This window comes from Glycine soja, chromosome 9 (assembly GCF_004193775.1).
Source record: "Glycine soja cultivar W05 chromosome 9, ASM419377v2, whole genome shotgun sequence".
Taxonomy (NCBI): Eukaryota; Viridiplantae; Streptophyta; class Magnoliopsida; order Fabales; family Fabaceae; genus Glycine; species Glycine soja.
In genome coordinates, this window is record NC_041010.1 from 43,937,726 (window position 1) to 43,955,032 (window position 17,307).

The 17,307-nt window shown below is 29.5% G+C and overlaps 1 long non-coding RNA gene across 1 annotated transcript; it reads right to left on the reverse strand.

Annotated features, from left to right (window-relative positions):
* Window positions 1–16,593: 16,593 nt before the first annotated feature.
* Window positions 16,594–17,307, reverse strand: LOC114425783. The gene is made up of 2 exons (XR_003669291.1): window positions 17,266–17,307; window positions 16,594–17,147 (listed from the first exon to the last, which is right to left on the reverse strand). It is a non-coding gene; the product is annotated as an uncharacterized LOC114425783 (long non-coding RNA).

Sequence of the window (17,307 nt, forward strand, 5' to 3'; positions counted from 1 at the left end):
GCGTGATTTTCTTTTTACTCTGCTTCTTCTTGCACGGTTTGCTTGAGTATTGTGAACAGTGGACTTGGCATGCAGTGTCTTGTTAATTTTGGTTCTTAATTTTTGTGATTTCTCACTTTCTCCCCCGTAAGACATGGAATAATTAATAATAATGGTTTTTCTTTTTCTTTTGTATCTCGTGTTCGAGAGAAAGAGGCAGAAAGTGTTGCTGTTTATGGGGTTTATTAAATTATGGGAGGTGGTGAAATGCTGGTTCTGTTCTATTCCTATGGTCCTGTGCTGCTGCTGTGTGTGCTGCCATGCGCTTTATTCACGAAAAATTGTATCTCTGATAGAACAGGCGTAAAGGGTAGATAAAATCATAATCATATTCTATTAGAGGGTTATTAAAACGGTAAGCTTTTGATAATCTGAGTGTCTTTAGATAATGGTATAGTTTATTAGGTTAGGGAAAAATAATATTATATTTATCATGGGAGACAATCCAAAAGAAACCTTAATTATGATTTTAATTATTGCGTCTTATCTAACATGTTACATGCATTCCTCGTGCAAGACTTCAATGTTAATTTTTAATGATAATTAATTAATCTCGTGTAATTTAATTACTGTCTATGGTATTGTTACTATTGTTTAGCCAAAAAGATTTTGTTGGTTGGGAAATATTTGGGGGGTACTTTCCTTTTAAAGGAAAGTAGATCTCTTCAATATTAAAAAAATGGTGTTTAGTAAAATATTGAAATAATAATAATAAAGAGGCTGACTAGTGACGAGAGAAAGAGAAAAGAGAGGTCAAGTACTACTACTGTGTGTCTTGTCTTCCACACTTTTACGCAATGGGTGTGTTTGTTTTACATCACTGACCATCTTATTAATTTATTATTTTTGTGTGTGGGGGGCCCACTTCGTGGTTTGTTTTGGTTTTTGATCAGTGATGAAGTCAGTAATCTTGTTTTGGTGGGGGTGGGGCCCTTGAGGGGCAGCCCTTGGTGCTGCTAACCAGCAAGTTATGGGCAGGTTCTGGACCCCTTAATTGCCCCTTAAAAACAGGGAGCCTGGTGCAAAGTATGTATGAGTTGAGGGGTTTTGTCAATTTTCCCAGCTAAACATAAACAGTTATCTACTGTGGGAAATTACTTTCTATCACATCATTCAATCCAAATCAGTTCAACACCAGATTATTACAATAAATATTTTTTTTTTAATTTCTTAGAACCTTGGTTAGTAAAACTCTTTTAAGTTTTTATAACTGCTAATGTATAGTCACACTCACATGCACAGAGAACCATGTCTATGTTTAGTTTAAAGTTATAAAAATACATTTCTAAATTTTAATATAAAATTGTGCCTTTCAATGTGTGATTGAGAAGAAAAAAATTATTACTTTCAAAATAATTTTTTTAAACTCTTTTAAATTTAATCTGAAATAAATAAATTTCCATATCTCAGAAAATTAGTTCCTTAGATATGTAGTCACTAGTTTAAATAAATTTCCATATCTTAAAATTAAGTTAGGTTTTAGACCCAAAAACTTTTCATAACTGAACAAGAGGGGTTTCTTCTAACTAGTATTATTTACTGCAAACACTGTTGAATGTTGACGCTGATTTGGTCCTTGTGAGGAGCATTCATTGCATTGGATATGAATCAACTGCAGTAAACTTGTAAAGATACTTTCTTTGGTCAGTCTAAGAATTTTATCAAATATAAAAGCACGTATAGTTTTTTTTTCTCCAGAAAAGCAGAAGGAAGTATTGCATAAATAAACCTAACTATACCTCCAGTTAATTTGCAGGTGATTGAGATTTTTGCATTGACATGAACCTGACCTAATTGGCTTTCTTTAAGAGCACTCAAAGACACGATATTTGTTTCGATTGGTTGGACAAACGATGTTGTGCCGAATTCTTGTATCTATTTTCTTTAGTTGAATGTGGATGAATACCTTATAAGAAATTGAGAAGAATTTGACTCTTTTTTTTTTCTTTCTTTGTTGATATATCTTTATTAATAAGTATAAAATCATTATGTTGTTTTCATTCTACTTTTACTTTTTAATATTTTGAGAATGAAATCGTGATTAAAAATTATTTTTTTTATTATTTCTTCTTAATATGTTGAAAATAAATTATGATTTTTATAATTATCAATAAAAATATATCTACTTAAAATAAAAATAAAAACTTTTTAAATCAATACATTTAATTTATAAAAAAACTTTAATTAAAACGGCATGCTTCATATGTTCCACATAAAAAAATCATTTAATTCTCTTACAAACGATATCATTCAATAGTTTGTGATTTTTTTTCTTCTTGTTTCTTAAAATCTTTTCTTATCCAATATATAAAAGACTAATCATGCTATTAACAGGTATAGGAATATGATGGCATTTTTTTTATACGAGCACACAAACATATGTTCTTTGGGGATCGAACTGAGCACGTTGATGTTAGGATGTTGATAATGTAGAGGTGATGTTGTTACGGTAGAGAGACCATCATCCATGGTGATGTTTAACTGCAAATACTTAATTTAGCGTTCAAGTTAGTGAGAATTACAAGAGTTTTAGTATTATAATGGAGATAATATATATCTGCTAAAAATGTTTGGGAGGAGTATATATAAAGTGTAGGTTTGGAAAAAAATATCCAGCATGTTTCGATTAGCATATGTCACTCAGGTTAATTTAATCAAATTTTTACATTAAAATGGTTTAAAAGTTGTTTTTGTGATCTATATTTGAAGTGTGTGTATAGAAGTCCAAACAAGTAAAATGGATTAGTGATTCTCTCTCATCATGTTAGAGACTTAAAATATGTAGAAGAAAGTAATATACTTACTTTACATATTGATGTGTGTCAACTCTGGTTTATTGTGGAAACAAACAAATGGAGAGAAGTGAGATCACAAGATTGAATAAGTAATTCAGTCATTTTATTCATCTTATGGTTGTTTATATAGTACCTCTTGAGCACAAAAAAGATTTTGTGTATGTCACATACTCAAAATATGTAAATAATAATAATAATAATAATTTTATGTTTACACGCATGCATCAACTTTTATTTAATATTAAAATAAATAAATGGTGAGAAGTGATGTGACATATGAGTATTTTGATCATTTTGTTCATCTTATTATCTGTGAAAAAGGTTTTACACATTTGAAAAACTTTAAAGAGTATTAAAATTATGATTGTATAAGAGTATTAAAATTTAGATGGCAGAATATCTTTTTGTACTATCGATTATTTTTATTAAATTAATTAATTACTATAATTTATTCGGGTTAATTTGTGTAAGTAAACTTTCTATATATGTACTATATAGATGATTGGATGAAAACGTGAATATAATCTTGTTATAATTCTCCCTTGATTTAAACTCCAAGATCATTGATAAGATTGATGGTGTGCAAGTCCGTTCCTTATGCTCCTTGTCTTTATTCATATTATAGTATTCTTAGAAACGTTGGCATGCACTTCCACCTGGGTCAATAAAACTATTAACATTCCCTTTGAACTAAATTTAAAAGCTGTCATTTCGGAGCACATTTTTCTTTATAATAATAGTAGTGGAGTTTAATTTGTCCATCACTTTCAAAATTGGCATATTGAGACATCCCTATCATAGGATAATTGTCTCCTTTTGCTTTTGGTTGAGGATTAAGAAGATAATGCATATTATCAAATCATATATGGTGCAATGCACTTATCTTAATAATGCAGTGTTACTTAATATGGGAGTTAAACTTCTTTTGGTTCAATAATAAAATGGAGCCTAGGTTAACTCCCTGAACAGTGTGAGTTGATAGGCAACTTTCTGTCCCTACCTAAAAGATTACACTGTGCCAAAATGATGTGACCCTCTAATTCCTCAATTACATGATTAGATTTTGATATATGAACTTTCTTCTTCTAACTGCTATATAAACTTTATCATTATTATTTTAATTCTAACGCTCACCAGTAATCTACTACCCTTTTGGGCCATATTATATTCCAGCTTGCACGTGCCCACACAGTGCTCTTTTCAAATTTGAAACATTCATATTTATTTGCCAAATAGACTAGGCAATTGGATTTGGAATAACTTAATTCACACATTTACAATTAATTAAAGAATTATTTTTATCAGATGTTTTGTATATAGAGATATGACGTTTATCATATATTTAGAAATTAATAATATATTATTATTTTTATACTTTAAAATTTAAAGATTAAAACATATTTTATTCTTTTTTTATTATTAATTGTGATTTCTTTTAAAATTAAAAAAACTAAACGTACATAGTATCATGATATTCATGATTTCTTTAAAAACATCATGATAAAGAAATTTAACAGTATTTATTTATTATAATTGAGTTTTACTATTTTTTTATCCATAGGAATTAAATATAAAATTTATAATATTTATACTTCTTTCTTAATCAATTGAGTTAGAACTCTTATAATTAAGTTTTACTAAAAGAGTGAATAACTTTAATTTTAATTTTAATTTTAACCAAATTTAGTAATCAAAATGAAACTAAAAAGTAAAAATGTTACGAAATATACAGTTGTAGTTTGTATTGAAAAAGTAGCTACTCTCACGTATCCATGCATTAACACTTATACTCTAATTTAAGAAGTTTTTATTTAAAATATTATTATTAATAATTTAATCAACAAAAAATGTTTATATAAATATTAATTAAATGTTTATTTTATATTTTACTGTCACCAATCTTTCTCCTTAAAATGTTCATTTATTATTTTCTTTTTCACGTAATTGGACTTCTGTACCTCTGCAGGCTACTGCGCCAGCAGTTCGATCGGGCGCCACTTCGGTAAGTAACTCCGTACAAATTCAACCATCATTTCTCGTGCCATTCTTTTTTATATCAAATTCTTATAATAAGTTAATAAATAATAACTATATTTTTCAATAAAAAAAATTAGTAACTATATTTGTACCTTTTATACGTATTTTTTTTATGTATTAAACTTTTTTATTATTTCTATGGCATTATTTAATTCAATATTTTTAGTTATAATATTAAATAAATTGGCATATTAAAAGTATTATATACTTTTAAAAAAGTTAAATTACTCATTTTGTATGAAACTGATTAACGACAATATTTTTTATTTAAGGATTTACAGTATTAAATAAGCATAATATTATTTCTCGAGATACGCACGCATGCATAATAATAAAGAATTGTATATTTGAATTTGATATCATTTTAATTATTATTTTTAATAAAACATTCTAATTTTGAATTATTTGAATCCATATCACTTGTAGTTGTAGGTCCATTAGATTTGGGGTATTGTATATTCTCTATTAAGTAAAAAATGAGTGGAAAAGAAAATATATATTTGTAAAATGATATGGATATTTATAAATAAATAAAAAATAAAATATGCTCTCTATAATACAAAAAAACTAGTCAAGATGCAAGATATATTGAAAGGAAAATAAATAAATAAATAAATAAATATATTAACAGTTATAATAAAACAAACAAAATTAACAATATAAATTAACTTGAACATATTATTATCTTTTTAATTCCAATTCACACACACTCCCTTCCTTTCCAAATTGGAAAGAAACAATTTTTGGCATGGAACCCACAAATTTTCTTTTCTACCTTATTTATACGAAAACAAAACAAATTAGAAAATACTTTCTTTTCTTTCTATTTTCATGCTAACCGGACATGAGTAAGGCACTTTAACATTTAACTTTGTGTATAAATGATATTTTTTTTTAAAGACCACATATATTTTTTTATAGAAAATAATATTACTTAAATTAAGTAAAATTATTATAGGTAATCATTTTTCTGAGTATCTAACGTGATTATATATTAATTAGGACTTAAATCGAACATCATTGATTATGTTAAAGCAAATTTTATAATAGGTAATGGAGACTGATTGATGATTAAAACAAGAGTATGTTAATACTTAAAAAAATCATAATATGTGAGAAATGTTTATATAATAAATTTGTCGAATTAGATCACTTCGATTCACTTAAGTTGATCTTTCATATGTAATACATTTTTGGGTTAGGTTCCAACCAATTCAATTTAATGACACATATATTGAGCTTTTGCTAGTGTAGCCCTGTCATTGGTGTGCAACGAACCAAATGGGCTAGACCATGACAATACTCATTTTTTTAAAATATAAATAATTAAAATTATTAAATAAAATAACTTTTACATAACAAGTTAATAAAATGTCTAAATGTGGGTATCTTTTATACTAGAAATTTGAACAGCAGTTTATCACATTGGTGTGGGAGACTAACTCCTTTCATTGGACCAAATCGTTGTTGGTGTTTAATTAGTATAAACTAGGTTCAATTAATATTTAGGTTTCTTATTATTTGACAATTTTTAGTTAAGTCTTTTGAACTATTTTTTCTTTCTTTCAATTTCAATTGGGTCTTTGAACTAGTATGTATATATATTTTAATTGGGTGTTTCCGTTTAATTATTCTTATGGAAAACTAGTAACAAGAAACTAATAACAAGGATCTTTATAGGTTTACATTAAGTATTCTCACATTTTCAAACCAATAATTTCACCTCTAGAAGTTTTTAAGTTAATATTCTCACATTTACATGTTCATTCAACCAAAGTATTCTTTCACAAGTTTCTCTGGGTTTCATGACCATTATAACAACTTTACACTGCAAATTCACACAATTAACTCAAACGATTAATTTTTTATAATGACAATTAAAGGAAAAGGACTAATGAAAAAATAAATACACGTAAGGACTTAATTGAAAAAAAAGTTTAGAGATATAACTACAAATTCACAAATAGTTCAGAAACTCACGAATTATAAACTAAAATAAAAAATATGTTTCATTTGTATCATAAAAAAGTAAAATATAATACATAATAATGTAAATAAAATAGAATGCATTAATTGTAACAATAAGTAAAATCTATAAAATATTAACCTTAAAATCTTGTGTAAAAAAACACATTAAAATCCTCAATATTAAAATTTCTCATATGTTATTTTATTAATGATTAAAGAATAATCAAGAAATAAATAAGGTCAACACATGTTGATCTGGTTCATCATGGACCAACTCAAATTAAAATAATATTTTGGGTTAATCAAACTACCTCATCAGATTATACCTATTTTATCACCCTTAATATGTTGTAGTGCAAAGGGATTTTTATTTTTATAGGATTTAATTGTGGATAAATCACACAATCCTAATACCAGAATGTGATGGAAATTTAGCATGGTATGGATCTTTCCAATTTGAAACTTGCTTAGAACGTCACCATTCAACGGAGTTGAAGGGATAAGCTGATGAAATCAATTGTGGTCATGAAAGCTTCACTTTAAAAACTCTTGGAAAACCTAGCATGCGGTAATTAACATCGTTCTTACGCTTTTAACAATATTCAATCATTCTGTTGTAATGAGGAGGATTGAAATAAATTGTTTATGTCATTCCATTACTCATGTAGTAATTCTGAAAGTTCCCATATATTCTCCTTCGTTAATATTAGTGTGAACAATCATTACTTAACTTTCTATCAGTTTCTCACTCAGCACTAGAATGAAACTTTTGAATCCCACAAACTTTTGATCTTTTGTTTTGAGTACATATGCATGCCAAAACCTTCCTAGAGTGGTGATTAATAAACGTAAGAAAGTACTTTGCACCTCCATGAGTTCTAGTAGTTATTGAACCAAAAACATCATAAATATGAAATATAGAACATGGGGTCTTTTACGTGGGGAGCCTTAAGTGGAAACAAAATATATGTTGCATTTTGGCCAAACAATGTGTACATAATTGTAGAGATATATTTGTTCTTTTCCGTTGTTATGGTTGGATATCCAACACTGATTCACTAGTAATATGCAAAACAATATATATAAGGAAGGGGTAATTTCACTTTATAAGTTAGTTTTATAGGATTGAATTAAACTTAAATTCACTTTCTTAAGTTGATATCATAAGTCATCTTAATTATTATTGTTGGCCTATCGAACAACTTGTTATCGGATCACTTGCGAATGTATAATTAGCAAATTTTACACTCAAGATGTTAGTTTATGATGATAAGAATGATGAGTTGCAAGGAAAGGGAACGAAGTGATTCAAGGGGAGTGAATGTGTATGAAAAGCAAATGTTCATAACCTAGCTAATTTGGCAAGTGTATCAGTTAACAATAAATAAAGTGATAGTATGGTACATCATTCTATAGAGGCTAGGATGAACACCATGTACAAATTTTTGGCATTCGTCAAACCAGTTGTAACTTGTAAGTGAAGTTGTTATGATTAACTGTTACTTGTAGAAACTAAATTTAGCCAAGTTAAACCTCAGACTTCACAAAATCAACACACAAACTCAAAAACAAAAAGACAACAGCAAACACAACAACTCATGATTCCTTATTCCTAACTTACAGGCTTACTCTCTTAAATCTAAACCTCACACCTTAGTTTAACACTTAAATTCACTCAAGAACCTCTTACCAAAACAACTGCAATATTTATTTCCTATTTTATGTACAATTGACTCCTTAGATTTCAACTCAGCAAGGCAACGGCAATTTTCATTCCAAGTGGGAAACGAAAAAAGATGAACAGCTATAAATGCATAACGCAGCCCAACATGTTATATGTGTCATGTACGATTTGCCTTATAAACCTGATTTCCCTTAAGTGATGTCGCATCTGGTTGAGATTATGATCCTGTACTAGGGTGTGCCATCACTGGAATTAGCAATATAACGTGACCCATGTGCTACTATTTAAGAGGAGTGGGAAACTTTCCTCAAAAACCATTGCAATTTGCCCTTGAAAGCTTGTTCAAAGAAAAAAAGATTAGCATAATTGGTATAATGTGGTAGACAAAATCACATTTTAGACATATGATTTATGTGCTTCTAATCTCAACTTTTGGGGGCCTAAAATGTCAATGTGCATGGCTTAAGTTACGTACAATATGGCAAGTATATTTTCCTTGGATTCCCAAAGTGACTTGCCTTGCTAATTTGTAAAATGCTCTGTGACTTTCTGGGCCCAACTTTGGAGACTCAACTATGTATGTAACATTGACTTATTTTCAAGAAAGCAACAACTAATTAGTGGTGCCGTTATTATCTTCAGCTTGGCACATGATTGTTGGCTAGCTACCAGATCCATTTAATATATTCATCATTATAACAACACCTAAATCATAAGATTTTGTTTACTAATATAACTACCAATCCTAAAATCCTACCCATTAAGCAATCTTTGAAATTTGTGGTGGTTGATAATGCAACTCTCTAGCTTTTTACATGTCTCCCCTGCTTATGGAATGGAGGTTGAATACTTGAATCCCTCCCCTGTTACCTAACGTTTCATTTGGTTGATGAGAAATGACACCGCAGAATAAAAGATCAAGGCACCAGCATTGGAATTATTTATTAATTTTTTCATCATGATGTGAGTCAAAATCAAATCTTTTAATCAAATTCGCAATGACTTTGAAACTAACATGTTACCCAGTGGAGAGTCGCTGAAAGAATGATTTTTAATCATTAGCTTATTGATTAATTTCACTAAAGTGCAATTACCTCTGGATTTCGTAGAATTTAAATCTGCAAACTTTTTATTTTCTTTGTCCACAAGTTAAAAAAGGGTAAATGGGACAAGATATATATAAAAAAGGAACACACTGAAGGACTGCTGCTTGCTGCTGGTTCAACTCACATATAAACCAATGGGGGCAATTGCCAAATCTTTTTACTTGAATATAATTAATAAAATATTTTTTCTCCATAAAGAAAAAGTGTTTCTTCCTAATTTCTCCATAAAGAAAAAGTGTTTCTTCCTAAGATAATTTTTTTAATGAATATAAAATGTTATAACATGAAATTGTAATTTGCCAAAACTTAGGTATTATGCTTTTTTTTTTTCATCATCAGATTGTGCATTTTATAAATCCTTATACTTTTTTCTGTAAATATATTAATTATAAACTATTTTTGTCCCCATTATTTTTTTAATTCTCCACTATATATATATATATATATATATATTTTTTTTTTTGCAATTTCACGATAAATTAATATAGGAAGATGGTAAAATAATTAAGAAGAATATCCATCCCTTCTAAACCTTTGGTTTCCCCCCTAAACAAATGAATATGTAAAACAACAAATAGGACCAGTTATTGCAAACCAAATAATGGACCACACAATTATTTGCAGCATAAAGATTATGAGACTCGCTGTTATGATGGTCCATTATATTTTTGAGGCCTTATCTTTAATATTCTTTTTCACCTCGTAGACCTTTGGTTTCGCACTTAACTAAATGCTGGCCGTCCCTGCAAATATTTCAGATAGCGATTAGCATAAATCTCCAATTAACTGTACAGTGCACACTATTTTTTTCATACATTCACCTTCTTTATTGCACATGATATATTGATTAAAGTTATGTTAATGGAATAAAGTCTGATTAAAAGAGGTATAGGGAGGAACATTCATAAAGAAATAAAACTCATTGAAAAGGTCTGGTCCTGCTTTAATGGTCATCAAATATATTTTATTTAGATGAACATCGATTTAACCCACCACATCCTATAGAAAAATAAGCAGATTGTTGTTAATAAATTATGACATATAGATTTGTAATTAATGAAAAAAAATTCGTTCGACCTATATTCGGAAAATATTGTTTTTTTTCCTATTTGAAGAATATTGGTTAAAGAAATTTTCTTTAAAAAAATTGGTTAAAGAAATAATAAATAATTTTTTTTATTAAAATTATAATAAAGATGTACGAGTAACATTGTGGTATTTTTTTTAATTCTTTAAATCACTATCCGAAAAGGTCTTTTTTATTTTGTTGAATTTTACGAAAGAGAATTGAGGTATGAAGAGAACATTTGTACAATATAATTTAAAAATATTTATATTTCCTCAGATATTAAATTAAAAATTTGCAACTGCCAAAAGAAAATTAGTACAACAACCAACATATTTATATTTGGTTTAAAAATATTTATATTTGGTCAAATATTAAATTAAAAATGAAAAAGTAGTAGTCACTTGACAAAAATAATATCAATGTGTTGTAATTGTAAGGTAGTATTTTTCACTTTCGTGTTAAAAAAAGGTTTAAGTATAATTTTATTTTTTCTCAATTTATATTATGTGAGACTGTGATTATAGTTTTTTTTCCTTCTAATTTTGAGGATCTAATTAAGTTTTTTTTATATAAAAAGATTAAGTAAATTTGGTCTCTGTTGTTATTCTTCTTCCAAATTATGCAATTTTTTAGTTTCTATCTTAATATTTGAGAGTTTTTAGTAAATTTGATATATGAAATCATTTTAATTTTTTTTGAAAGGGGAATCATTTCAAAAGTTAACAAGTTATAAAGTGTAAATTCAATAAAAAAAATATGGATATTGTAGGATCTGAAATTAGGGGTTTGATGACATTGGAAATGCTCATTGTTTCAAAAGGATACCATTAACTTAAAATTTAAAGGTAAAGAACTAAAATCATTTTTTTAAAAAAGATGAAAGAATAAAACAAAATTTTTGAATAAGATAAAAGATCATAAAATATTTTAACCTGAATCATAAAAATTGTTAATTATAATTACAGTGATGATAAGTTAGCTCATGTTTAGAAATTATTTTTTTCCTAGGAAATAATTATTTATCTTTAGAATCTCAGTTTTTCAATAATTTAAAGCAAAGATGCATATAATCTCCTACATTGTGTTGGGAAGGGAATACTTTGTGTTTAAAGTTACCAAGATTAGTCACATCTTCCCATAATGATTATTTTATATTAATACTATGGTCGGTCAGAAAAAAAAAAATTAACGTAAAATAAAAGAAAAACTGAAAATAAATCAAAACTCTTGTGCGCTTCTATGGGCTGTTCAAGAATGTGGCGTGGTAATAGTAAGCCCATTTAAAGCAAGGTTGGGCTGTTGCTTCCTTTACCCCAAGCTGCTTTCTGCACCCTTTGGAGAATATTTTTTTACCTTTTGAATTAATCATTTCAATTTCGAAAGCCATGAAAGGAGTGCAGGGAGCAAGAGCCGCAGGGTTGCTTGACTCTCTTAGCCTCCTACTCTCCTTAGTCATTTCTTGTACATAATGATAGCGAGTGAACATAGTAATATTGAAGCACAATATCGTTAATCGTGTGATTACATGCAGCGATTTATTTTATTATGTGTATTTATTTTATTCTGATGAAGATTAAATTTAATTGTTATAAGAAAAGAGGATTAGTATTCTTATTATTATTTTTGGCTTGACAGTGTTCTCATGCTCCTATGTATCTCAAAGTACAACGAAAAATTAAAGTTACAGAATTCTTTCATACAAAATATTTGTGTGTTGGTGTTTTTTTATTTCTGTTATTAGGTTTTATCTGTTTTCTAAATTTATGTTTTTTTTTAAATTTTTGTAGCAATTTAATTTGATTTAATAGTGTTAATTTAGAGAGAATTTTAAAACATCAAGCCGTCCCGACTTGTGTTCCAAAATCTCAGGTGTAGAAGATGTCACATCTAATTAATCCTCTATCTAATAAATTTTTTGTTATAATTAACAAATTATTTTGATTAAATTATAAACTAATTATAAAATACTTAAATTTAGGATTGTTTTATTATATTGAAGCATAAAGTTCGGATTTAACAATTATAAATTTTGATTTAATATTTTTATTTTTGAATAAACTTAATTTGGGTTTAACATTATCAATTTAGAGAGAGGTCTTAAAACATGAAACCGTCACCAACTTTTTTATTTTTTTTAAGAAAAGTGACTTATATCATTTCATTCAAAAGTAATGATTCAATACATGGTGGAATAAATTTAAAAATATGATGAATAGTATAGAATCTTGATGTTCTCACAAATGAGTGAACAACACAATTGTCTTGTTTCCTAATAAAACGCACCACTGATTAAGCAACTGTATGTTTGTATTGAACGTGTGAAAGGATAGGACCCAATTCAGTATATTGTTTGCACAAGAATTAGAAATTATATCCACAACTTGTTTGTAGTCCAACTCAATAATGCAGACCGTTGCCAACTTATGATTAAGAAGATGTCATATCCAATTAATTAAAAGCAATTAAGATAAAAAAATTATTATTAAATAGGAAGTATCTGATAAAGTATATAACCTATAAAAGAAAACAACTAAAAAAAAGTGTCTTAGATGACACTAAAAATAACGTACCACCTTTTTTTTTTATTCTTTGACATATTTACTTTAAATTAAAATGCATAACTCAACTAAACAAAAAGATAGAAAACTAAAAAAGAAGAAGAAAAAATGACAGCTAGCCTATATAAAAAGACTCCCTATAGGCTATAGCCACAGCAGACGCACAAACTCAAAATTAAAAGCCTGTCTTGTAGAGCAGCAGGCAAAAAGATCCATGAGAATTTTTATTTGCACTTTATTTCTATCTCACTTGAAACTACCATATACATCACTAAGACATTAACAGTCAACACTAAAATCCAAAATATGTAACAGCAAGTGGTACCATACACCTTACTAACATGAATCCAAAATCCAGAATGCAACGGTAAACACCATAACATGCATCACTAATAGTGAACTAAAAAGTAAACAGAATATGCAACAGCAAGCACCATAACATACATCACCAACAAACCAACACTCTTAAGTTTAGGCGATAACATTTTGATAAAACAAAAAGGAAACAGAAACAGAACCGATGTGGCGAGGTATAAGCTTTTTTTTTAATTTTTTTATGGCAAATGTATTAGTCTGTAAGAATGTTAGTTTTGTTAGCAGAGAAATCTAACCTGTAATCTTTTCCATCTTCTCTTCTCCCTTAGCCGACCAACCCTTTTTATATCTCCCAAGATACGCGTTGATGGTGCGTCACTGTGGTTGGCTGTGTGTCACTGTGATTTGTGTGCTTGGTGACTTGCTGTTAGGGATTCATGAAGATGACTTGCATGATGGAGGTGTGCCATTTTTGGTTTGGGTGGAAACTACTACGCATGCACGGATTTGTTTTGTGATGGAAGATGATGAGAAAATGTCACTGCTGGTTTCATGGAGGTTCAAATATAACTACCATTTTTCTGCCAGAAAAAAAGGGTCTGAAAGTGTGCGAGGGAATCAGAAAATGGTATGTGTTGTTATGGTTTGGTGATTCGAGAGGGAAGGTGGTGTTTCTTAGTATGAAGGAAAAATGAAGAATGTGAGAGTGAAGCGAGTGCTGGTTGTTGGTTCTATTTCAAGAGAGGAGAATGTGTAAAGGTTTTGTGTGTGCTGTGTTATGTTATGTGAGTGGTTGTTTGGTGAAGTCTGTAAGATCAAAGGGAGTTTATGTAGCTTCTGTTTGCAGTTTGCATGTGGGGACAATTAAGCATGACATTCTGTGAAGAAGAGAATCGAAAGAGTGTTATCGAGGGAGAGAATGGTTGGTGGCTCAAGAGGTGCGGCAAAGCTGAAATATCCAGGCCAAAATAGGAAGAAAGCAAGGACAAGGGAAATAGGTCTTCGAATCATACCCAGAAAAGCTTGAAATCAATTCAGTGACCCAATTTATAAGGACAAAAAGTTGGTCACTAAATTGGTCTCAATACAAAAGAAAATGGGATTTGGAGGGGCTAAAAACCGCCACAAAAGTAATTCCTAGCGTTAATCAAAACCAAATAGTCAGGACCACATACGCCCGAAGCTAGCTGCTTGTGGCAATTTCCTAACAAACACTGATATTTTTGTCAGAAAAAATAAACCGATACTGTGGCTTATACTTTATCGCCACAAAAAAAAAATGCATATGAAATTATGAACTTTGAAGGTTGCTTTAAATTTAACATACTATATTAAGCCAAAAATCCGTATCCACTTTCATTCCCACACACGTACCAAACCCGACAAGTTTATAATAATAATAATAAGAAGAAAAGATTTAATTATAAATTCTATATTTAAATAAGTTCCTGATATCTTAAAATTTTACGTTTGAATGGCAACCTAACAATATTCAATCATACTTGATACTCTTAGTTATTGCAGCTCTTCACTTGCCCGTCACTTCTCTCATCCTCCTCTTCTACACCCACAGGCCACCTCTTTCCCCTTTCATGCCTTCCTTTCTCTCCCTTTGCCACATTAGGCTTCTGTAATAGCTGTTCTGATTAGTGAATATTCCCTCTTTCCTCCCTTCAGCATAAGGGTGCCAAAGAGATTTTAGTGACTTGCCATTGTGTGGCATATTTTAGATAAATCCTCCCTTTCGAACCATAACTGCATTAAGCATGCATGAACATTAATTGGGACATGTAGTCAGAAGCAAAAATAGTACATAGAAACAAAAGAGATGAGATGGCATGAAATGAGGCAGACGATAACAGAATATATACTATAAAGTATATAATAAGTTTCAACGTTAGGAAAATTCATTCTTGCAATGCCAAATTTCATGGCTAGCTGAATCTTTTCTCTAGGTAACTGCTTTAAAGCCTGCTCAATAGAATCAATAATGAAACACTCCGTAAGTGATTTTACTGATCCATAAGAAAATACATTTATGATCTAAAATGGACTATATAATGAAATAACATGTTATTTTATTAAGAAAAAAGATAAAGCTCATGAACAATGTTATTAGTATATTAAAAATTAAGGCAAGGGTGCAGAAAGAAATGGTTTATAGAGGAGGCAGAAGGTTCATAAATTCTAAAGCAAGGTAATTCAGTAGTGGAATTGTTGATATGTAGGAACGAAAATTCTCAAATTAACCATTAATTCAGCATGAACAGAAGCATATCATCGGCTGCCAAATTAAAAATAAAAGGAATATTATGCTTAGATAATTACATAAATTCATCCCCAGCCTTAAAGTCTGATTTATTAAATTTTTTAAAGAAAGGTTTAAATGAAGAACTTGAAAATATTAATTAGAAAATCACGAAGTACAATACGTTAGAAAGTAAAAGATATCTTCACTTTCTCTCTCTTCTCTCCGTCGCCTCTCTCCACTCAGTTTCTCGATCCCACTTTGTTAATAAACGTTTCATATAGAAAGTAAGAAACCGTCATGAGACCTCTTCCTCATCCCCCACAAGCTCAAAATCAATGTTTCCTTTAACTACAGACTCCATGAGAAAAACAACGAGCCTCCTAATTAAACCCATTTTGAAACCAAGGATTCATTGTATCAGGAAAAGAATACCACTTTGCAGCAACAAGGAGATTCGACAATCATGTCAACTAGTAGCCAATTTGTAAATTCACAAAATAACTTATAATTATTTATAAACAGAAATAAAGAGAAAAAGAGAAAAAAAGGAAGGTGTTGAAATTTCTTTTCCTAATAAGTATAGTATTAATTTCTTTATTTATCCCTTTGATTTGGCTTCGTAAGACTGATGTAACAGGTTAAATTAACATTGTATTTTATTTTATTTTTAGTAAAATTCTGCTTATAAAAAATAAAAAATGGAGAGGGAGAGATATATATACTCAAAATATTGTTTATATATATATAAAAATATATGAAGAGAACAAGAAATTAATTATAATTCATCGACTTTGCACTTCCGATCACCAAACTAAACATCTTAATAACTTTGATTTTCTCAAACATCATTCATGCAACCATATATTACATTAGATTGCCAGAATACCAGTCCATCACATCATATCATTAAACTAAAATCCAAAACCATAACAACAAAACACGCAAATTAAAGCAGGTACATAGAAAATGCATATCGAAGGGGGTTTACATATGATTGTCCCGATCATATAGTCTTCAAGCACCACTGGTAGAAGGGTGAGAAGTGCATCCACAAACTAATTGAGAATATTCCTCCCTTCGGTGAAAGTTTCTGTGGCAGCCACATGCAGCACAAATCAGAGCTGTATCAGTACCTTCTGATCCGCTTGGTATGAACTCCGTGCAGCCATCCACAGTATGTCCTCCAAGATGACACACGTGATTCCTTCGGCAGTCGCGATATCTCACATATCTCACAATTGTCACCAATGCATTGTTTGGGCATCTTTGAGGGCCATTTCTTCCCATGAGAGTCATCCTCCTCATGGTATGCTATCCTTCAAATCCTGCAAAGTTGTCAAAATTGTTAGTGGAGAATCAAAATTGTAGCCTGAGTTACAGAGAAATCATAAATAGATAGATAGAGAGAGAGAGAGAGAGAGAGAGAGAGAGAGAGAGAGAGACGATTAAGAGAGAAACACAGTGAGAGAGTACAGCTAATTGTGT